The sequence below is a fragment of the Microcebus murinus genome, unplaced genomic scaffold (genome assembly GCF_040939455.1).
Source record: "Microcebus murinus isolate Inina unplaced genomic scaffold, M.murinus_Inina_mat1.0 scaf014_hap2_Mmur4.0, whole genome shotgun sequence".
Taxonomy (NCBI): Eukaryota; Metazoa; Chordata; class Mammalia; order Primates; family Cheirogaleidae; genus Microcebus; species Microcebus murinus.
In genome coordinates, this window is record NW_027438960.1 from 348,638 (window position 1) to 370,953 (window position 22,316).

The window sequence follows — 22,316 nt, forward strand, 5'->3', positions numbered from 1 at the left end:
GCTTCTTTTTTTTTTTTTTTTGCCTCTTGTTCTGTCCCCTTTCTGGGAGCGCGGCGGCGGCCCGGGGTGGGGGTGACCCCAACCCTCAGCGCCCGCCGCGGTGCCTGGAGCCCCAGCCCGCACCGTGGGGCCTCCTCTTGTCCCAAGCCGCGACACCGCCGCCACGCGGCAGCATGCGTGGCATCTGGACTGTCAGGTCTCAGACCAAAGGTCTGCTCTGTGGGAACCGACACGCTGGAGGAAACCTTGAGAGTCTGAGAGGGGAGGGAGTTCCAGAAGAAGGCCAGGATGTCATTTTGAGGGAGTATGTGACCAGAACTCGTCCCGTTGCTTTTGGGGTACTATGGGCTACACGCAGGAATCTTTGGTGGTGGCACCTGATGTTGGGGGATCCGGAGTCACACCCAGACCTGCTCCACAGGCCTCCTTTTACTTTTCTCTTCGGATTCATTATTTTTAAAAAGTGTCTCTTACCTCTATTATTGCATTTCCTTTCCTCTCTCTTTTCAAGCAGATGATGGGAGTACAAGTATTCAGGTGACATGTGTTGCCCGTGCCCCCCTCCCCCCTGTGTTCTTATTCATATACCTCTCATGTTGTTCCAGCGTATTGTGGGGGTACCAATGTTAAGGTCGGGTACGTTGCCCTCTCCAAGCCTCCCCCCTCGGGTCAGAGCTTCAAGTGCGCCCATCCCCCAGTCGGTGCGCACCCACCCCATGCCTAATGGATGTGTATGCCCCTCCCCTCCCCCCACCCGCCCGACACCCACCCGATGAAGGTGATTCCTCTCTGTCCACTTAGGTGTCCATCCGTTCCTACCAGTTTGCTGGTGAGCGCGCTCACGTGGTGCTCGTGTGTCCATTCTTGGGATACTTGGCCTACTGGAACGGGTTCCAGCTCTGGCCAGGAGAACACGAGAGGTGCCCTCTCACCGCTGCTCCTCACAGCCGAATGGCACTCCGTGGTGTCCACGCGCCACATTTTATTAATGCACTCCTGGATGGATGGGCACTCGGGTCGCTTCCACGTCTTTGCGATTGTGAATTGTGCCCTAACTGTCACCCTAACCCTTACCCAGCCCGTCTCCTCTGCCCCTGCCTGACGCACTCCTCCCCGGCCAGGCCCGTCACTGTCCTGGGCCCCCGCCTGACCGGCTCCTCCCCGCCCGGCCTGTCACCGTCCTCTGCCCCTGCCTGACATGCTCCTTCCCGCCCGGCCTCTCACCGTCCTCGGCCCCTGCCTGACCGGCTCCTCCGTCGCCTGGGCCTTCCAAGGGCTTGGTGTGGACGCTGCTTCCAGGAAGCCCTCCAGAAACCCGGCAGCAGGGTGGCCGCAGCAGTCTCCAGCAGCCGTCCCTAAGTCGCGTGAGTGCGGGGGACGTGCCCCCGCTGTGCCCCCGCGGGGGCCCAGCCTGGTGTCTTCCCTGAGGCCCTGCGGCTGCCGGCTGCCGCTCCCCGCAAGGGGAGAGCCGCGGAGGTGGGGACCGCCTCCTCATGGGGACGTACACGCAGCTCTCCACGTCGGATTCCGGGGCTCTCTGTCCTGCCCGAAGGCCCAGCTGGCCTGCGGGTCCTTAGAGTGGCAAAAACATCCGAAAACTGAGACTGAGGGTCCGGTGGGTGTCTGCACTTTTGTGCTGGGCACCCCAGGGAGGCCCGGGGGCTGGCTGGACAACGTGGTCTGCTGGGCGGGGGGGTTGGAGGAGCAACTGATGCCCTTTGCACTTTGGGTAGCAAGAGTCTGAGGTGTCTCTGAGCCCTGTGCCATGTCGGGGGGGGGCGGGGGGGGCGGGGGGGAGGAGGAGGAGGAGGAGGAGGAGGTGGGAAGGGCCGGGGCCTGCAGTCCTGTTCCCGGGGTGGCACGGCAAGTGGCTTCTTGCACAGGCTGCTTGGCCTGGGCTCCCCGCACCTGGGCCTTTGGAGGACTGGCCCTGTGCTTGCCAACACTTCCTGCAGGGACCCAGAGCTGGGAGGTTGCATCTCTCAGCCCTGGGTCGGGCAGAGCCCCAGCGGGCCATGCCCACCACCTCTCTCAGCACCGGTCCCCCAGAAGGCTCCTTTGGGACCAGGATTCTCTTGCGGTGACTCTTTAAGGTCTGGCCCCTGGATGGAGGGGCACCAGGAGTAGAGGAGCAGGAAGGGGAAGGGGGTGGCCATGCGAGGGGACACTTTGAGGCCAAGTCCCAGCTTCAGCCTGATCCTCCTGGGAACCCCTCTCTGAGACAAGGAGCCGGGCTTCGCATTCCCACAGCAGCCAGTCGTGGGCTGAGGACACCTGGGGCGTTGGGAACTCCCTGGCTTCTCCTTGGTTTAACATCTAGAGCTGCTTGGGAATCGCGCCGCCACACACACCCGAGTGCAGGTGTCTTCCGCACAGACTGCGGGCCTCGCTCTTCTGAAGGCCGCTAGCTCGCCACCCACCCACGGGTGAACCTGGTCAGGGTGCTTTCTCTAAGGGGCAGACTCTTTTCCGGGCGGGCTACCGGTGTCTCTGTTTGCTCGTTTCTTTCTTCCATTTCGGGAAAGTCTTCCTTGCTGGGTGTGGAAATCTCCTATGCCTTCCCTCGCCTATTCTGTCAGCTTTCAAATTCTCTTTCAGTTGCCACCCTCACAGATGGATTAGGAAACTCTTTCCGGTGCACTCATTAGTGAAATGACCTCAATGAAGCTGGAATCCAATATCTAATGGCCGATTTTTAGCGAGTCCACACGCCAGGGTGGTTGGGGGGCAATGCAGCCCCGGCCAGGCCCAGGCCCCTTGGACTGGGCCACAGGAGGACACAGAGGAGGGTCCCGGCCCCCACGAAGCGGTGCCGGCAGTTCTCCACGGGGTTGGGCGTTTTCCAGAGGTAGGAGATGGAGGGGACTGATTTCTTCAGCGCCCCCCAAACCACGCCACCCCACCCCACCCATGGGACACATCCCCAGAGAGAGACGCCCCATACACTGGCTGTGCCCCAGCCCTGGCCCGGGGGAATAGGCGGCAGCCCACCCACAGGGCGAGGGGGGGGCGCAGCTGAAAGGGGTTGTGGGGGAGGGCGGCCCCTGGCTGGGGTCAAAGGGCGAGCGCCCCGCGCGTGCGCAGTCAGCGGCAGCGACGCGCCGGGGGTGGGCAGCGGGTAGGTGAAGGAGGCCGGGCGAGGAGACGAGGGGGGCTGGGAGGGCTCCACCTTGGCGAGTCCAGCCGTGGAGGCGTATCTTGTGTGAGTGAGTGTGAGTGTGTGTGTGTGTGTATAGAGAGACAGCCCCCCGCCCCGCCCCGCCCCGCCCCGCCCATCACCCCCGTCCCTGGGAGCCCGCGGGACCCGGCCGGCGAACTCAACAGGCCCGGCCCGCCGCGGGGCCTGGGGCGGGAGGCGGCGGCGGCCGCCGTCTAGGGCCACACCACCCTGAACGCCCCCGATCTCGTCTGGTCTCGGAAGCTAAGCAGGGTCGGGCCTGGCTAGTGCTTGGATGGGAGACCGCCTGGGAATACCGGGTGCCACAGGCTGCTTCTTTTTTTTTTTTTTTTGCCTCTTGTTCTGTCCCCTTTCTGGGAGCGCGGCGGCGGCCCGGGGTGGGGGTGACCCCAACCCTCAGCGCCCGCCGCGGTGCCTGGAGCCCCAGCCCGCACCGTGGGGCCTCCTCTTGTCCCAAGCCGCGACACCGCCGCCACGCGGCAGCATGCGTGGCATCTGGACTGTCAGGTCTCAGACCAAAGGTCTGCTCTGTGGGAACCGACACGCTGGAGGAAACCTTGAGAGTCTGAGAGGGGAGGGAGTTCCAGAAGAAGGCCAGGATGTCATTTTGAGGGAGTATGTGACCAGAACTCGTCCCGTTGCTTTTGGGGTACTATGGGCTACACGCAGGAATCTTTGGTGGTGGCACCTGATGTTGGGGGATCCGGAGTCACACCCAGACCTGCTCCACAGGCCTCCTTTTACTTTTCTCTTCGGATTCATTATTTTTAAAAAGTGTCTCTTACCTCTATTATTGCATTTCCTTTCCTCTCTCTTTTCAAGCAGATGATGGGAGTACAAGTATTCAGGTGACATGTGTTGCCCGTGCCCCCCTCCCCCCTGTGTTCTTATTCATATACCTCTCATGTTGTTCCAGCGTATTGTGGGGGTACCAATGTTAAGGTCGGGTACGTTGCCCTCTCCAAGCCTCCCCCCTCGGGTCAGAGCTTCAAGTGCGCCCATCCCCCAGTCGGTGCGCACCCACCCCATGCCTAATGGATGTGTATGCCCCTCCCCTCCCCCCACCCGCCCGACACCCACCCGATGAAGGTGATTCCTCTCTGTCCACTTAGGTGTCCATCCGTTCCTACCAGTTTGCTGGTGAGCGCGCTCACGTGGTGCTCGTGTGTCCATTCTTGGGATACTTGGCCTACTGGAACGGGTTCCAGCTCTGGCCAGGAGAACACGAGAGGTGCCCTCTCACCGCTGCTCCTCACAGCCGAATGGCACTCCGTGGTGTCCACGCGCCACATTTTATTAATGCACTCCTGGATGGATGGGCACTCGGGTCGCTTCCACGTCTTTGCGATTGTGAATTGTGCCCTAACTGTAACCCTAACCCTTACCCAGCCCGTCTCCTCTGCCCCTGCCTGACGCACTCCTCCCCGGCCAGGCCCGTCACTGTCCTGGGCCCCCGCCTGACCGGCTCCTCCCCGCCCGGCCTGTCACCGTCCTCTGCCCCTGCCTGACATGCTCCTTCCCGCCCGGCCTCTCACCGTCCTCGGCCCCTGCCTGACCGGCTCCTCCGTCGCCTGGGCCTTCCAAGGGCTTGGTGTGGACGCTGCTTCCAGGAAGCCCTCCAGAAACCCGGCAGCAGGGTGGCCGCAGCAGTCTCCAGCAGCCGTCCCTAAGTCGCGTGAGTGCGGGGGACGTGCCCCCGCTGTGCCCCCGCGGGGGCCCAGCCTGGTGTCTTCCCTGAGGCCCTGCGGCTGCCGGCTGCCGCTCCCCGCAAGGGGAGAGCCGCGGAGGTGGGGACCGCCTCCTCATGGGGACGTACACGCAGCTCTCCACGTCGGATTCCGGGGCTCTCTGTCCTGCCCGAAGGCCCAGCTGGCCTGCGGGTCCTTAGAGTGGCAAAAACATCCGAAAACTGAGACTGAGGGTCCGGTGGGTGTCTGCACTTTTGTGCTGGGCACCCCAGGGAGGCCCGGGGGCTGGCTGGACAACGTGGTCTGCTGGGCGGGGGGGTTGGAGGAGCAACTGATGCCCTTTGCACTTTGGGTAGCAAGAGTCTGAGGTGTCTCTGAGCCCTGTGCCATGTCGGGGGGGGGCGGGGGGGGCGGGGGGGAGGAGGAGGAGGAGGAGGAGGAGGTGGGAAGGGCCGGGGCCTGCAGTCCTGTTCCCGGGGTGGCACGGCAAGTGGCTTCTTGCACAGGCTGCTTGGCCTGGGCTCCCCGCACCTGGGCCTTTGGAGGACTGGCCCTGTGCTTGCCAACACTTCCTGCAGGGACCCAGAGCTGGGAGGTTGCATCTCTCAGCCCTGGGTCGGGCAGAGCCCCAGCGGGCCATGCCCACCACCTCTCTCAGCACCGGTCCCCCAGAAGGCTCCTTTGGGACCAGGATTCTCTTGCGGTGACTCTTTAAGGTCTGGCCCCTGGATGGAGGGGCACCAGGAGTAGAGGAGCAGGAAGGGGAAGGGGGTGGCCATGCGAGGGGACACTTTGAGGCCAAGTCCCAGCTTCAGCCTGATCCTCCTGGGAACCCCGCTCTGAGACAAGGAGCCGGGCTTCGCATTCCCACAGCAGCCAGTCGTGGGCTGAGGACACCTGGGGCGTTGGGAACTCCCTGGCTTCTCCTTGGTTTAACATCTAGAGCTGCTTGGGAATCGCGCCGCCACACACACCCGAGTGCAGGTGTCTTCCGCACAGACTGCGGGCCTCGCTCTTCTGAAGGCCGCTAGCTCGCCACCCACCCACGGGTGAACCTGGTCAGGGTGCTTTCTCTAAGGGGCAGACTCTTTTCCGGGCGGGCTACCGGTGTCTCTGTTTGCTCGTTTCTTTCTTCCATTTCGGGAAAGTCTTCCTTGCTGGGTGTGGAAATCTCCTATGCCTTCCCTCGCCTATTCTGTCAGCTTTCAAATTCTCTTTCAGTTGCCACCCTCACAGATGGATTAGGAAACTCTTTCCGGTGCACTCATTAGTGAAATGACCTCAATGAAGCTGGAATCCAATATCTAATGGCCGATTTTTAGCGAGTCCACACGCCAGGGTGGTTGGGGGGCAATGCAGCCCCGGCCAGGCCCAGGCCCCTTGGACTGGGCCACAGGAGGACACAGAGGAGGGTCCCGGCCCCCACGAAGCGGTGCCGGCAGTTCTCCACGGGGTTGGGCGTTTTCCAGAGGTAGGAGATGGAGGGGACTGATTTCTTCAGCGCCCCCCAAACCACGCCACCCCACCCCACCCATGGGACACATCCCCAGAGAGAGACGCCCCATACACTGGCTGTGCCCCAGCCCTGGCCCGGGGGAATAGGCGGCAGCCCACCCACAGGGCGAGGGGGGGGCGCAGCTGAAAGGGGTTGTGGGGGAGGGCGGCCCCTGGCTGGGGTCAAAGGGCGAGCGCCCCGCGCGTGCGCAGTCAGCGGCAGCGACGCGCCGGGGGTGGGCAGCGGGTAGGTGAAGGAGGCCGGGCGAGGAGACGAGGGGGGCTGGGAGGGCTCCACCTTGGCGAGTCCAGCCGTGGAGGCGTATCTTGTGTGAGTGAGTGTGAGTGTGTGTGTGTGTGTATAGAGAGACAGCCCCCCGCCCCGCCCCGCCCCGCCCCGCCCATCACCCCCGTCCCTGGGAGCCCGCGGGACCCGGCCGGCGAACTCAACAGGCCCGGCCCGCCGCGGGGCCTGGGGCGGGAGGCGGCGGCGGCCGCCGTCTAGGGCCACACCACCCTGAACGCCCCGATCTCGTCTGGTCTCGGAAGCTAAGCAGGGTCGGGCCTGGCTAGTGCTTGGATGGGAGACCGCCTGGGAATACCGGGTGCCACAGGCTGCTTCTTTTTTTTTTTTTTTTGCCTCTTGTTCTGTCCCCTTTCTGGGAGCGCGGCGGCGGCCCGGGGTGGGGGTGACCCCAACCCTCAGCGCCCGCCGCGGTGCCTGGAGCCCCAGCCCGCACCGTGGGGCCTCCTCTTGTCCCAAGCCGCGACACCGCCGCCACGCGGCAGCATGCGTGGCATCTGGACTGTCAGGTCTCAGACCAAAGGTCTGCTCTGTGGGAACCGACACGCTGGAGGAAACCTTGAGAGTCTGAGAGGGGAGGGAGTTCCAGAAGAAGGCCAGGATGTCATTTTGAGGGAGTATGTGACCAGAACTCGTCCCGTTGCTTTTGGGGTACTATGGGCTACACGCAGGAATCTTTGGTGGTGGCACCTGATGTTGGGGGATCCGGAGTCACACCCAGACCTGCTCCACAGGCCTCCTTTTACTTTTCTCTTCGGATTCATTATTTTTAAAAAGTGTCTCTTACCTCTATTATTGCATTTCCTTTCCTCTCTCTTTTCAAGCAGATGATGGGAGTACAAGTATTCAGGTGACATGTGTTGCCCGTGCCCCCCTCCCCCCTGTGTTCTTATTCATATACCTCTCATGTTGTTCCAGCGTATTGTGGGGGTACCAATGTTAAGGTCGGGTACGTTGCCCTCTCCAAGCCTCCCCCCTCGGGTCAGAGCTTCAAGTGCGCCCATCCCCCAGTCGGTGCGCACCCACCCCATGCCTAATGGATGTGTATGCCCCTCCCCTCCCCCCACCCGCCCGACACCCACCCGATGAAGGTGATTCCTCTCTGTCCACTTAGGTGTCCATCCGTTCCTACCAGTTTGCTGGTGAGCGCGCTCACGTGGTGCTCGTGTGTCCATTCTTGGGATACTTGGCCTACTGGAACGGGTTCCAGCTCTGGCCAGGAGAACACGAGAGGTGCCCTCTCACCGCTGCTCCTCACAGCCGAATGGCACTCCGTGGTGTCCACGCGCCACATTTTATTAATGCACTCCTGGATGGATGGGCACTCGGGTCGCTTCCACGTCTTTGCGATTGTGAATTGTGCCCTAACTGTAACCCTAACCCTTACCCAGCCCGTCTCCTCTGCCCCTGCCTGACGCACTCCTCCCCGGCCAGGCCCGTCACTGTCCTGGGCCCCCGCCTGACCGGCTCCTCCCCGCCCGGCCTGTCACCGTCCTCTGCCCCTGCCTGACATGCTCCTTCCCGCCCGGCCTCTCACCGTCCTCGGCCCCTGCCTGACCGGCTCCTCCGTCGCCTGGGCCTTCCAAGGGCTTGGTGTGGACGCTGCTTCCAGGAAGCCCTCCAGAAACCCGGCAGCAGGGTGGCCGCAGCAGTCTCCAGCAGCCGTCCCTAAGTCGCGTGAGTGCGGGGGACGTGCCCCCGCTGTGCCCCCGCGGGGGCCCAGCCTGGTGTCTTCCCTGAGGCCCTGCGGCTGCCGGCTGCCGCTCCCCGCAAGGGGAGAGCCGCGGAGGTGGGGACCGCCTCCTCATGGGGACGTACACGCAGCTCTCCACGTCGGATTCCGGGGCTCTCTGTCCTGCCCGAAGGCCCAGCTGGCCTGCGGGTCCTTAGAGTGGCAAAAACATCCGAAAACTGAGATTGAGGGTCCGGTGGGTGTCTGCACTTTTGTGCTGGGCACCCCAGGGAGGCCCGGGGGCTGGCTGGACAACGTGGTCTGCTGGGCGGGGGGGTTGGAGGAGCAACTGATGCCCTTTGCACTTTGGGTAGCAAGAGTCTGAGGTGTCTCTGAGCCCTGTGCCATGTCGGGAGGGGGCGGGGGGTGCGGGGGGGAGGAGGAGGAGGAGGAGGAGGAGGTGGGAAGGGCCGGGGCCTGCAGTCCTGTTCCCGGGGTGGCACGGCAAGTGGCTTCTTGCACAGGCTGCTTGGCCTGGGCTCCCCGCACCTGGGCCTTTGGAGGACTGGCCCTGTGCTTGCCAACACTTCCTGCAGGGACCCAGAGCTGGGAGGTTGCATCTCTCAGCCCTGGGTCGGGCAGAGCCCCAGCGGGCCATGCCCACCACCTCTCTCAGCACCGGTCCCCCAGAAGGCTCCTTTGGGACCAGGATTCTCTTGCGGTGACTCTTTAAGGTCTGGCCCCTGGATGGAGGGGCACCAGGAGTAGAGGAGCAGGAAGGGGAAGGGGGTGGCCATGCGAGGGGACACTTTGAGGCCAAGTCCCAGCTTCAGCCTGATCCTCCTGGGAACCCCGCTCTGAGACAAGGAGCCGGGCTTCGCATTCCCACAGCAGCCAGTCGTGGGCTGAGGACACCTGGGGCGTTGGGAACTCCCTGGCTTCTCCTTGGTTTAACATCTAGAGCTGCTTGGGAATCGCGCCGCCACACACACCCGAGTGCAGGTGTCTTCCGCACAGACTGCGGGCCTCGCTCTTCTGAAGGCCGCTAGCTCGCCACCCACCCACGGGTGAACCTGGTCAGGGTGCTTTCTCTAAGGGGCAGACTCTTTTCCGGGCGGGCTACCGGTGTCTCTGTTTGCTCGTTTCTTTCTTCCATTTCGGGAAAGTCTTCCTTGCTGGGTGTGGAAATCTCCTATGCCTTCCCTCGCCTATTCTGTCAGCTTTCAAATTCTCTTTCAGTTGCCACCCTCACAGATGGATTAGGAAACTCTTTCCGGTGCACTCATTAGTGAAATGACCTCAATGAAGCTGGAATCCAATATCTAATGGCCGATTTTTAGCGAGTCCACACGCCAGGGTGGTTGGGGGGCAATGCAGCCCCGGCCAGGCCCAGGCCCCTTGGACTGGGCCACAGGAGGACACAGAGGAGGGTCCCGGCCCCCACGAAGCGGTGCCGGCAGTTCTCCACGGGGTTGGGCGTTTTCCAGAGGTAGGAGATGGAGGGGACTGATTTCTTCAGCGCCCCCCAAACCACGCCACCCCACCCCACCCATGGGACACATCCCCAGAGAGAGACGCCCCATACACTGGCTGTGCCCCAGCCCTGGCCCGGGGGAATAGGCGGCAGCCCACCCACAGGGCGAGGGGGGGGCGCAGCTGAAAGGGGTTGTGGGGGAGGGCGGCCCCTGGCTGGGGTCAAAGGGCGAGCGCCCCGCGCGTGCGCAGTCAGCGGCAGCGACGCGCCGGGGGTGGGCAGCGGGTAGGTGAAGGAGGCCGGGCGAGGAGACGAGGGGGGCTGGGAGGGCTCCACCTTGGCGAGTCCAGCCGTGGAGGCGTATCTTGTGTGAGTGAGTGTGAGTGTGTGTGTGTGTGTATAGAGAGACAGCCCCCCGCCCCGCCCCGCCCCGCCCCGCCCATCACCCCCGTCCCTGGGAGCCCGCGGGACCCGGCCGGCGAACTCAACAGGCCCGGCCCGCCGCGGGGCCTGGGGCGGGAGGCGGCGGCGGCCGCCGTCTAGGGCCACACCACCCTGAACGCCCCCGATCTCGTCTGGTCTCGGAAGCTAAGCAGGGTCGGGCCTGGCTAGTGCTTGGATGGGAGACCGCCTGGGAATACCGGGTGCCACAGGCTGCTTCTTTTTTTTTTTTTTTTGCCTCTTGTTCTGTCCCCTTTCTGGGAGCGCGGCGGCGGCCCGGGGTGGGGGTGACCCCAACCCTCAGCGCCCGCCGCGGTGCCTGGAGCCCCAGCCCGCACCGTGGGGCCTCCTCTTGTCCCAAGCCGCGACACCGCCGCCACGCGGCAGCATGCGTGGCATCTGGACTGTCAGGTCTCAGACCAAAGGTCTGCTCTGTGGGAACCGACACGCTGGAGGAAACCTTGAGAGTCTGAGAGGGGAGGGAGTTCCAGAAGAAGGCCAGGATGTCATTTTGAGGGAGTATGTGACCAGAACTCGTCCCGTTGCTTTTGGGGTACTATGGGCTACACGCAGGAATCTTTGGTGGTGGCACCTGATGTTGGGGGATCCGGAGTCACACCCAGACCTGCTCCACAGGCCTCCTTTTACTTTTCTCTTCGGATTCATTATTTTTAAAAAGTGTCTCTTACCTCTATTATTGCATTTCCTTTCCTCTCTCTTTTCAAGCAGATGATGGGAGTACAAGTATTCAGGTGACATGTGTTGCCCGTGCCCCCCTCCCCCCTGTGTTCTTATTCATATACCTCTCATGTTGTTCCAGCGTATTGTGGGGGTACCAATGTTAAGGTCGGGTACGTTGCCCTCTCCAAGCCTCCCCCCTCGGGTCAGAGCTTCAAGTGCGCCCATCCCCCAGTCGGTGCGCACCCACCCCATGCCTAATGGATGTGTATGCCCCTCCCCTCCCCCCACCCGCCCGACACCCACCCGATGAAGGTGATTCCTCTCTGTCCACTTAGGTGTCCATCCGTTCCTACCAGTTTGCTGGTGAGCGCGCTCACGTGGTGCTCGTGTGTCCATTCTTGGGATACTTGGCCTACTGGAACGGGTTCCAGCTCTGGCCAGGAGAACACGAGAGGTGCCCTCTCACCGCTGCTCCTCACAGCCGAATGGCACTCCGTGGTGTCCACGCGCCACATTTTATTAATGCACTCCTGGATGGATGGGCACTCGGGTCGCTTCCACGTCTTTGCGATTGTGAATTGTGCCCTAACTGTCACCCTAACCCTTACCCAGCCCGTCTCCTCTGCCCCTGCCTGACGCACTCCTCCCCGGCCAGGCCCGTCACTGTCCTGGGCCCCCGCCTGACCGGCTCCTCCCCGCCCGGCCTGTCACCGTCCTCTGCCCCTGCCTGACATGCTCCTTCCCGCCCGGCCTCTCACCGTCCTCGGCCCCTGCCTGACCGGCTCCTCCGTCGCCTGGGCCTTCCAAGGGCTTGGTGTGGACGCTGCTTCCAGGAAGCCCTCCAGAAACCCGGCAGCAGGGTGGCCGCAGCAGTCTCCAGCAGCCGTCCCTAAGTCGCGTGAGTGCGGGGGACGTGCCCCCGCTGTGCCCCCGCGGGGGCCCAGCCTGGTGTCTTCCCTGAGGCCCTGCGGCTGCCGGCTGCCGCTCCCCGCAAGGGGAGAGCCGCGGAGGTGGGGACCGCCTCCTCATGGGGACGTACACGCAGCTCTCCACGTCGGATTCCGGGGCTCTCTGTCCTGCCCGAAGGCCCAGCTGGCCTGCGGGTCCTTAGAGTGGCAAAAACATCCGAAAACTGAGACTGAGGGTCCGGTGGGTGTCTGCACTTTTGTGCTGGGCACCCCAGGGAGGCCCGGGGGCTGGCTGGACAACGTGGTCTGCTGGGCGGGGGGGTTGGAGGAGCAACTGATGCCCTTTGCACTTTGGGTAGCAAGAGTCTGAGGTGTCTCTGAGCCCTGTGCCATGTCGGGGGGGGGCGGGGGGGGCGGGGGGGAGGAGGAGGAGGAGGAGGAGGAGGTGGGAAGGGCCGGGGCCTGCAGTCCTGTTCCCGGGGTGGCACGGCAAGTGGCTTCTTGCACAGGCTGCTTGGCCTGGGCTCCCCGCACCTGGGCCTTTGGAGGACTGGCCCTGTGCTTGCCAACACTTCCTGCAGGGACCCAGAGCTGGGAGGTTGCATCTCTCAGCCCTGGGTCGGGCAGAGCCCCAGCGGGCCATGCCCACCACCTCTCTCAGCACCGGTCCCCCAGAAGGCTCCTTTGGGACCAGGATTCTCTTGCGGTGACTCTTTAAGGTCTGGCCCCTGGATGGAGGGGCACCAGGAGTAGAGGAGCAGGAAGGGGAAGGGGGTGGCCATGCGAGGGGACACTTTGAGGCCAAGTCCCAGCTTCAGCCTGATCCTCCTGGGAACCCCTCTCTGAGACAAGGAGCCGGGCTTCGCATTCCCACAGCAGCCAGTCGTGGGCTGAGGACACCTGGGGCGTTGGGAACTCCCTGGCTTCTCCTTGGTTTAACATCTAGAGCTGCTTGGGAATCGCGCCGCCACACACACCCGAGTGCAGGTGTCTTCCGCACAGACTGCGGGCCTCGCTCTTCTGAAGGCCGCTAGCTCGCCACCCACCCACGGGTGAACCTGGTCAGGGTGCTTTCTCTAAGGGGCAGACTCTTTTCCGGGCGGGCTACCGGTGTCTCTGTTTGCTCGTTTCTTTCTTCCATTTCGGGAAAGTCTTCCTTGCTGGGTGTGGAAATCTCCTATGCCTTCCCTCGCCTATTCTGTCAGCTTTCAAATTCTCTTTCAGTTGCCACCCTCACAGATGGATTAGGAAACTCTTTCCGGTGCACTCATTAGTGAAATGACCTCAATGAAGCTGGAATCCAATATCTAATGGCCGATTTTTAGCGAGTCCACACGCCAGGGTGGTTGGGGGGCAATGCAGCCCCGGCCAGGCCCAGGCCCCTTGGACTGGGCCACAGGAGGACACAGAGGAGGGTCCCGGCCCCCACGAAGCGGTGCCGGCAGTTCTCCACGGGGTTGGGCGTTTTCCAGAGGTAGGAGATGGAGGGGACTGATTTCTTCAGCGCCCCCCAAACCACGCCACCCCACCCCACCCATGGGACACATCCCCAGAGAGAGACGCCCCATACACTGGCTGTGCCCCAGCCCTGGCCCGGGGGAATAGGCGGCAGCCCACCCACAGGGCGAGGGGGGGGCGCAGCTGAAAGGGGTTGTGGGGGAGGGCGGCCCCTGGCTGGGGTCAAAGGGCGAGCGCCCCGCGCGTGCGCAGTCAGCGGCAGCGACGCGCCGGGGGTGGGCAGCGGGTAGGTGAAGGAGGCCGGGCGAGGAGACGAGGGGGGCTGGGAGGGCTCCACCTTGGCGAGTCCAGCCGTGGAGGCGTATCTTGTGTGAGTGAGTGTGAGTGTGTGTGTGTGTGTATAGAGAGACAGCCCCCCGCCCCGCCCCGCCCCGCCCCGCCCATCACCCCCGTCCCTGGGAGCCCGCGGGACCCGGCCGGCGAACTCAACAGGCCCGGCCCGCCGCGGGGCCTGGGGCGGGAGGCGGCGGCGGCCGCCGTCTAGGGCCACACCACCCTGAACGCCCCCGATCTCGTCTGGTCTCGGAAGCTAAGCAGGGTCGGGCCTGGCTAGTGCTTGGATGGGAGACCGCCTGGGAATACCGGGTGCCACAGGCTGCTTCTTTTTTTTTTTTTTTTGCCTCTTGTTCTGTCCCCTTTCTGGGAGCGCGGCGGCGGCCCGGGGTGGGGGTGACCCCAACCCTCAGCGCCCGCCGCGGTGCCTGGAGCCCCAGCCCGCACCGTGGGGCCTCCTCTTGTCCCAAGCCGCGACACCGCCGCCACGCGGCAGCATGCGTGGCATCTGGACTGTCAGGTCTCAGACCAAAGGTCTGCTCTGTGGGAACCGACACGCTGGAGGAAACCTTGAGAGTCTGAGAGGGGAGGGAGTTCCAGAAGAAGGCCAGGATGTCATTTTGAGGGAGTATGTGACCAGAACTCGTCCCGTTGCTTTTGGGGTACTATGGGCTACACGCAGGAATCTTTGGTGGTGGCACCTGATGTTGGGGGATCCGGAGTCACACCCAGACCTGCTCCACAGGCCTCCTTTTACTTTTCTCTTCGGATTCATTATTTTTAAAAAGTGTCTCTTACCTCTATTATTGCATTTCCTTTCCTCTCTCTTTTCAAGCAGATGATGGGAGTACAAGTATTCAGGTGACATGTGTTGCCCGTGCCCCCCTCCCCCCTGTGTTCTTATTCATATACCTCTCATGTTGTTCCAGCGTATTGTGGGGGTACCAATGTTAAGGTCGGGTACGTTGCCCTCTCCAAGCCTCCCCCCTCGGGTCAGAGCTTCAAGTGCGCCCATCCCCCAGTCGGTGCGCACCCACCCCATGCCTAATGGATGTGTATGCCCCTCCCCTCCCCCCACCCGCCCGACACCCACCCGATGAAGGTGATTCCTCTCTGTCCACTTAGGTGTCCATCCGTTCCTACCAGTTTGCTGGTGAGCGCGCTCACGTGGTGCTCGTGTGTCCATTCTTGGGATACTTGGCCTACTGGAACGGGTTCCAGCTCTGGCCAGGAGAACACGAGAGGTGCCCTCTCACCGCTGCTCCTCACAGCCGAATGGCACTCCGTGGTGTCCACGCGCCACATTTTATTAATGCACTCCTGGATGGATGGGCACTCGGGTCGCTTCCACGTCTTTGCGATTGTGAATTGTGCCCTAACTGTAACCCTAACCCTTACCCAGCCCGTCTCCTCTGCCCCTGCCTGACGCACTCCTCCCCGGCCAGGCCCGTCACTGTCCTGGGCCCCCGCCTGACCGGCTCCTCCCCGCCCGGCCTGTCACCGTCCTCTGCCCCTGCCTGACATGCTCCTTCCCGCCCGGCCTCTCACCGTCCTCGGCCCCTGCCTGACCGGCTCCTCCGTCGCCTGGGCCTTCCAAGGGCTTGGTGTGGACGCTGCTTCCAGGAAGCCCTCCAGAAACCCGGCAGCAGGGTGGCCGCAGCAGTCTCCAGCAGCCGTCCCTAAGTCGCGTGAGTGCGGGGGACGTGCCCCCGCTGTGCCCCCGCGGGGGCCCAGCCTGGTGTCTTCCCTGAGGCCCTGCGGCTGCCGGCTGCCGCTCCCCGCAAGGGGAGAGCCGCGGAGGTGGGGACCGCCTCCTCATGGGGACGTACACGCAGCTCTCCACGTCGGATTCCGGGGCTCTCTGTCCTGCCCGAAGGCCCAGCTGGCCTGCGGGTCCTTAGAGTGGCAAAAACATCCGAAAACTGAGACTGAGGGTCCGGTGGGTGTCTGCACTTTTGTGCTGGGCACCCCAGGGAGGCCCGGGGGCTGGCTGGACAACGTGGTCTGCTGGGCGGGGGGGTTGGAGGAGCAACTGATGCCCTTTGCACTTTGGGTAGCAAGAGTCTGAGGTGTCTCTGAGCCCTGTGCCATGTCGGGGGGGGGCGGGGGGGGCGGGGGGGAGGAGGAGGAGGAGGAGGAGGAGGTGGGAAGGGCCGGGGCCTGCAGTCCTGTTCCCGGGGTGGCACGGCAAGTGGCTTCTTGCACAGGCTGCTTGGCCTGGGCTCCCCGCACCTGGGCCTTTGGAGGACTGGCCCTGTGCTTGCCAACACTTCCTGCAGGGACCCAGAGCTGGGAGGTTGCATCTCTCAGCCCTGGGTCGGGCAGAGCCCCAGCGGGCCATGCCCACCACCTCTCTCAGCACCGGTCCCCCAGAAGGCTCCTTTGGGACCAGGATTCTCTTGCGGTGACTCTTTAAGGTCTGGCCCCTGGATGGAGGGGCACCAGGAGTAGAGGAGCAGGAAGGGGAAGGGGGTGGCCATGCGAGGGGACACTTTGAGGCCAAGTCCCAGCTTCAGCCTGATCCTCCTGGGAACCCCGCTCTGAGACAAGGAGCCGGGCTTCGCATTCCCACAGCAGCCAGTCGTGGGCTGAGGACACCTGGGGCGTTGGGAACTCCCTGGCTTCTCCTTGGTTTAACATCTAGAGCTGCTTGGGAATCGCGCCGCCACACACACCCGAGTGCAGGTGTCTTCCGCACAGACTGCGGGCCTCGCTCTTCTGAAGGCCGCTAGCTCGCCACCCACCCACGGGTGAACCTGGTCAGGGTGCTTTCTCTAAGGGGCAGACTCTTTTCCGGGCGGGCTACCGGTGTCTCTGTTTGCTCGTTTCTTTCTTCCATTTCGGGAAAGTCTTCCTTGCTGGGTGTGGAAATCTCCTATGCCTTCCCTCGCCTATTCTGTCAGCTTTCAAATTCTCTTTCAGTTGCCACCCTCACAGATGGATTAGGAAACTCTTTCCGGTGCACTCATTAGTGAAATGACCTCAATGAAGCTGGAATCCAATATCTAATGGCCGATTTTTAGCGAGTCCACACGCCAGGGTGGTTGGGGGGCAATGCAGCCCCGGCCAGGCCCAGGCCCCTTGGACTGGGCCACAGGAGGACACAGAGGAGGGTCCCGGCCCCCACGAAGCGGTGCCGGCAGTTCTCCACGGGGTTGGGCGTTTTCCAGAGGTAGGAGATGGAGGGGACTGATTTCTTCAGCGCCCCCCAAACCACGCCACCCCACCCCACCCATGGGACACATCCCCAGAGAGAGACGCCCCATACACTGGCTGTGCCCCAGCCCTGGCCCGGGGGAATAGGCGGCAGCCCACCCACAGGGCGAGGGGGGGGCGCAGCTGAAAGGGGTTGTGGGGGAGGGCGGCCCCTGGCTGGGGTCAAAGGGCGAGCGCCCCGCGCGTGCGCAGTCAGCGGCAGCGACGCGCCGGGGGTGGGCAGCGGGTAGGTGAAGGAGGCCGGGCGAGGAGACGAGGGGGGCTGGGAGGGCTCCACCTTGGCGAGTCCAGCCGTGGAGGCGTATCTTGTGTGAGTGAGTGTGAGTGTGTGTGTGTGTGTATAGAGAGACAGCCCCCCGCCCCGCCCCGCCCCGCCCCGCCCATCACCCCCGTCCCTGGGAGCCCGCGGGACCCGGCCGGCGAACTCAACAGGCCCGGCCCGCCGCGGGGCCTGGGGCGGGAGGCGGCGGCGGCCGCCGTCTAGGGCCACACCACCCTGAACGCCCCGATCTCGTCTGGTCTCGGAAGCTAAGCAGGGTCGGGCCTGGCTAGTGCTTGGATGGGAGACCGCCTGGGAATACCGGGTGCCACAGGCTGCTTCTTTTTTTTTTTTTTTTGCCTCTTGTTCTGTCCCCTTTCTGGGAGCGCGGCGGCGGCCCGGGGTGGGGGTGACCCCAACCCTCAGCGCCCGCCGTGGTGCCTGGAGCCCCAGCCCGCACCGTGGGGCCTCCTCTTGTCCCAAGCCGCGACACCGCCGCCACGCGGCAGCATGCGTGGCATCTGGACTGTCAGGTCTCAGACCAAAGGTCTGCTCTGTGGGAACCGACACGCTGGAGGAAACCTTGAGAGTCTGAGAGGGGAGGGAGTTCCAGAAGAAGGCCAGGATGTCATTTTGAGGGAGTATGTGACCAGAACTCGTCCCGTTGCTTTTGGGGTACTATGGGCTACACGCAGGAATCTTTGGTGGTGGCACCTGATGTTGGGGGATCCGGAGTCACACCCAGACCTGCTCCACAGGCCTCCTTTTACTTTTCTCTTCGGATTCATTATTTTTAAAAAGTGTCTCTTACCTCTATTATTGCATTTCCTTTCCTCTCTCTTTTCAAGCAGATGATGGGAGTACAAGTATTCAGGTGACATGTGTTGCCCGTGCCCCCCTCCCCCCTGTGTTCTTATTCATATACCTCTCATGTTGTTCCAGCGTATTGTGGGGGTACCAATGTTAAGGTCGGGTACGTTGCCCTCTCCAAGCCTCCCCCCTCGGGTCAGAGCTTCAAGTGCGCCCATCCCCCAGTCGGTGCGCACCCACCCCATGCCTAATGGATGTGTATGCCCCTCCCCTCCCCCCACCCGCCCGACACCCACCCGATGAAGGTGATTCCTCTCTGTCCACTTAGGTGTCCATCCGTTCCTACCAGTTTGCTGGTGAGCGCGCTCACGTGGTGCTCGTGTGTCCATTCTTGGGATACTTGGCCTACTGGAACGGGTTCCAGCTCTGGCCAGGAGAACACGAGAGGTGCCCTCTCACCGCTGCTCCTCACAGCCGAATGGCACTCCGTGGTGTCCACGCGCCACATTTTATTAATGCACTCCTGGATGGATGGGCACTCGGGTCGCTTCCACGTCTTTGCGATTGTGAATTGTGCCCTAACTGTAACCCTAACCCTTACCCAGCCCGTCTCCTCTGCCCCTGCCTGACGCACTCCTCCCCGGCCAGGCCCGTCACTGTCCTGGGCCCCCGCCTGACCGGCTCCTCCCCGCCCGGCCTGTCACCGTCCTCTGCCCCTGCCTGACATGCTCCTTCCCGCCCGGCCTCTCACCGTCCTCGGCCCCTGCCTGACCGGCTCCTCCGTCGCCTGGGCCTTCCAAGGGCTTGGTGTGGACGCTGCTTCCAGGAAGCCCTCCAGAAACCCGGCAGCAGGGTGGCCGCAGCAGTCTCCAGCAGCCGTCCCTAAGTCGCGTGAGTGCGGGGGACGTGCCCCCGCTGTGCCCCCGCGGGGGCCCAGCCTGGTGTCTTCCCTGAGGCCCTGCGGCTGCCGGCTGCCGCTCCCCGCAAGGGGAGAGCCGCGGAGGTGGGGACCGCCTCCTCATGGGGACGTACACGCAGCTCTCCACGTCGGATTCCGGGGCTCTCTGTCCTGCCCGAAGGCCCAGCTGGCCTGCGGGTCCTTAGAGTGGCAAAAACATCCGAAAACTGAGATTGAGGGTCCGGTGGGTGTCTGCACTTTTGTGCTGGGCACCCCAGGGAGGCCCGGGGGCTGGCTGGACAACGTGGTCTGCTGGGCGGGGGGGTTGGAGGAGCAACTGATGCCCTTTGCACTTTGGGTAGCAAGAGTCTGAGGTGTCTCTGAGCCCTGTGCCATGTCGGGAGGGGGCGGGGGGTGCGGGGGGGAGGAGGAGGAGGAGGAGGAGGAGGTGGGAAGGGCCGGGGCCTGCAGTCCTGTTCCCGGGGTGGCACGGCAAGTGGCTTCTTGCACAGGCTGCTTGGCCTGGGCTCCCCGCACCTGGGCCTTTGGAGGACTGGCCCTGTGCTTGCCAACACTTCCTGCAGGGACCCAGAGCTGGGAGGTTGCATCTCTCAGCCCTGGGTCGGGCAGAGCCCCAGCGGGCCATGCCCACCACCTCTCTCAGCACCGGTCCCCCAGAAGGCTCCTTTGGGACCAGGATTCTCTTGCGGTGACTCTTTAAGGTCTGGCCCCTGGATGGAGGGGCACCAGGAGTAGAGGAGCAGGAAGGGGAAGGGGGTGGCCATGCGAGGGGACACTTTGAGGCCAAGTCCCAGCTTCAGCCTGATCCTCCTGGGAACCCCGCTCTGAGACAAGGAGCCGGGCTTCGCATTCCCACAGCAGCCAGTCGTGGGCTGAGGACACCTGGGGCGTTGGGAACTCCCTGGCTTCTCCTTGGTTTAACATCTAGAGCTGCTTGGGAATCGCGCCGCCACACACACCCGAGTGCAGGTGTCTTCCGCACAGACTGCGGGCCTCGCTCTTCTGAAGGCCGCTAGCTCGCCACCCACCCACGGGTGAACCTGGTCAGGGTGCTTTCTCTAAGGGGCAGACTCTTTTCCGGGCGGGCTACCGGTGTCTCTGTTTGCTCGTTTCTTTCTTCCATTTCGGGAAAGTCTTCCTTGCTGGGTGTGGAAATCTCCTATGCCTTCCCTCGCCTATTCTGTCAGCTTTCAAATTCTCTTTCAGTTGCCACCCTCACAGATGGATTAGGAAACTCTTTCCGGTGCACTCATTAGTGAAATGACCTCAATGAAGCTGGAATCCAATATCTAATGGCCGATTTTTAGCGAGTCCACACGCCAGGGTGGTTGGGGGGCAATGCAGCCCCGGCCAGGCCCAGGCCCCTTGGACTGGGCCACAGGAGGACACAGAGGAGGGTCCCGGCCCCCACGAAGCGGTGCCGGCAGTTCTCCACGGGGTTGGGCGTTTTCCAGAGGTAGGAGATGGAGGGGACTGATTTCTTCAGCGCCCCCCAAACCACGCCACCCCACCCCACCCATGGGACACATCCCCAGAGAGAGACGCCCCATACACTGGCTGTGCCCCAGCCCTGGCCCGGGGGAATAGGCGGCAGCCCACCCACAGGGCGAGGGGGGGGCGCAGCTGAAAGGGGTTGTGGGGGAGGGCGGCCCCTGGCTGGGGTCAAAGGGCGAGCGCCCCGCGCGTGCGCAGTCAGCGGCAGCGACGCGCCGGGGGTGGGCAGCGGGTAGGTGAAGGAGGCCGGGCGAGGAGACGAGGGGGGCTGGGAGGGCTCCACCTTGGCGAGTCCAGCCGTGGAGGCGTATCTTGTGTGAGTGAGTGTGAGTGTGTGTGTGTGTGTATAGAGAGACAGCCCCCCGCCCCGCCCCGCCCCGCCCCGCCCATCACCCCCGTCCCTGGGAGCCCGCGGGACCCGGCCGGCGAACTCAACAGGCCCGGCCCGCCGCGGGGCCTGGGGCGGGAGGCGGCGGCGGCCGCCGTCTAGGGCCACACCACCCTGAACGCCCCCGATCTCGTCTGGTCTCGGAAGCTAAGCAGGGTCGGGCCTGGCTAGTGCTTGGATGGGAGACCGCCTGGGAATACCGGGTGCCACAGGCTGCTTCTTTTTTTTTTTTTTTTGCCTCTTGTTCTGTCCCCTTTCTGGGAGCGCGGCGGCGGCCCGGGGTGGGGGTGACCCCAACCCTCAGCGCCCGCCGCGGTGCCTGGAGCCCCAGCCCGCACCGTGGGGCCTCCTCTTGTCCCAAGCCGCGACACCGCCGCCACGCGGCAGCATGCGTGGCATCTGGACTGTCAGGTCTCAGACCAAAGGTCTGCTCTGTGGGAACCGACACGCTGGAGGAAACCTTGAGAGTCTGAGAGGGGAGGGAGTTCCAGAAGAAGGCCAGGATGTCATTTTGAGGGAGTATGTGACCAGAACTCGTCCCGTTGCTTTTGGGGTACTATGGGCTACACGCAGGAATCTTTGGTGGTGGCACCTGATGTTGGGGGATCCGGAGTCACACCCAGACCTGCTCCACAGGCCTCCTTTTACTTTTCTCTTCGGATTCATTATTTTTAAAAAGTGTCTCTTACCTCTATTATTGCATTTCCTTTCCTCTCTCTTTTCAAGCAGATGATGGGAGTACAAGTATTCAGGTGACATGTGTTGCCCGTGCCCCCCTCCCCCCTGTGTTCTTATTCATATACCTCTCATGTTGTTCCAGCGTATTGTGGGGGTACCAATGTTAAGGTCGGGTACGTTGCCCTCTCCAAGCCTCCCCCCTCGGGTCAGAGCTTCAAGTGCGCCCATCCCCCAGTCGGTGCGCACCCACCCCATGCCTAATGGATGTGTATGCCCCTCCCCTCCCCCCACCCGCCCGACACCCACCCGATGAAGGTGATTCCTCTCTGTCCACTTAGGTGTCCATCCGTTCCTACCAGTTTGCTGGTGAGCGCGCTCACGTGGTGCTCGTGTGTCCATTCTTGGGATACTTGGCCTACTGGAACGGGTTCCAGCTCTGGCCAGGAGAACACGAGAGGTGCCCTCTCACCGCTGCTCCTCACAGCCGAATGGCACTCCGTGGTGTCCACGCGCCACATTTTATTAATGCACTCCTGGATGGATGGGCACTCGGGTCGCTTCCACGTCTTTGCGATTGTGAATTGTGCCCTAACTGTAACCCTAACCCTTACCCAGCCCGTCTCCTCTGCCCCTGCCTGACGCACTCCTCCCCGGCCAGGCCCGTCACTGTCCTGGGCCCCCGCCTGACCGGCTCCTCCCCGCCCGGCCTGTCACCGTCCTCTGCCCCTGCCTGACATGCTCCTTCCCGCCCGGCCTCTCACCGTCCTCGGCCCCTGCCTGACCGGCTCCTCCGTCGCCTGGGCCTTCCAAGGGCTTGGTGTGGACGCTGCTTCCAGGAAGCCCTCCAGAAACCCGGCAGCAGGGTGGCCGCAGCAGTCTCCAGCAGCCGTCCCTAAGTCGCGTGAGTGCGGGGGACGTGCC

At 63.4% G+C, this 22,316-nt stretch overlaps 6 pseudogenes; all 6 read left to right on the top strand.

The window, feature by feature from the left end:
- The first annotated feature begins 3,370 nt into the window (after positions 1-3,370).
- Positions 3,371-3,489, top strand: LOC142867236 (uncharacterized; annotated as a pseudogene).
- Positions 3,490-6,859: 3,370 nt separating this feature from the next.
- LOC142867288 (uncharacterized) lies at positions 6,860-6,977 on the top strand (annotated as a pseudogene).
- A 3,370-nt stretch (positions 6,978-10,347) lies between these two features.
- On the top strand, positions 10,348-10,466 carry LOC142867237 (uncharacterized; annotated as a pseudogene).
- Positions 10,467-13,836: 3,370 nt separating this feature from the next.
- On the top strand, positions 13,837-13,955 carry LOC142867238 (uncharacterized; annotated as a pseudogene).
- Positions 13,956-17,325: 3,370 nt separating this feature from the next.
- On the top strand, positions 17,326-17,443 carry LOC142867289 (uncharacterized; annotated as a pseudogene).
- A 3,370-nt stretch (positions 17,444-20,813) lies between these two features.
- LOC142867239 (uncharacterized) lies at positions 20,814-20,932 on the top strand (annotated as a pseudogene).
- The last annotated feature ends 1,384 nt before the right edge of the window (positions 20,933-22,316 follow it).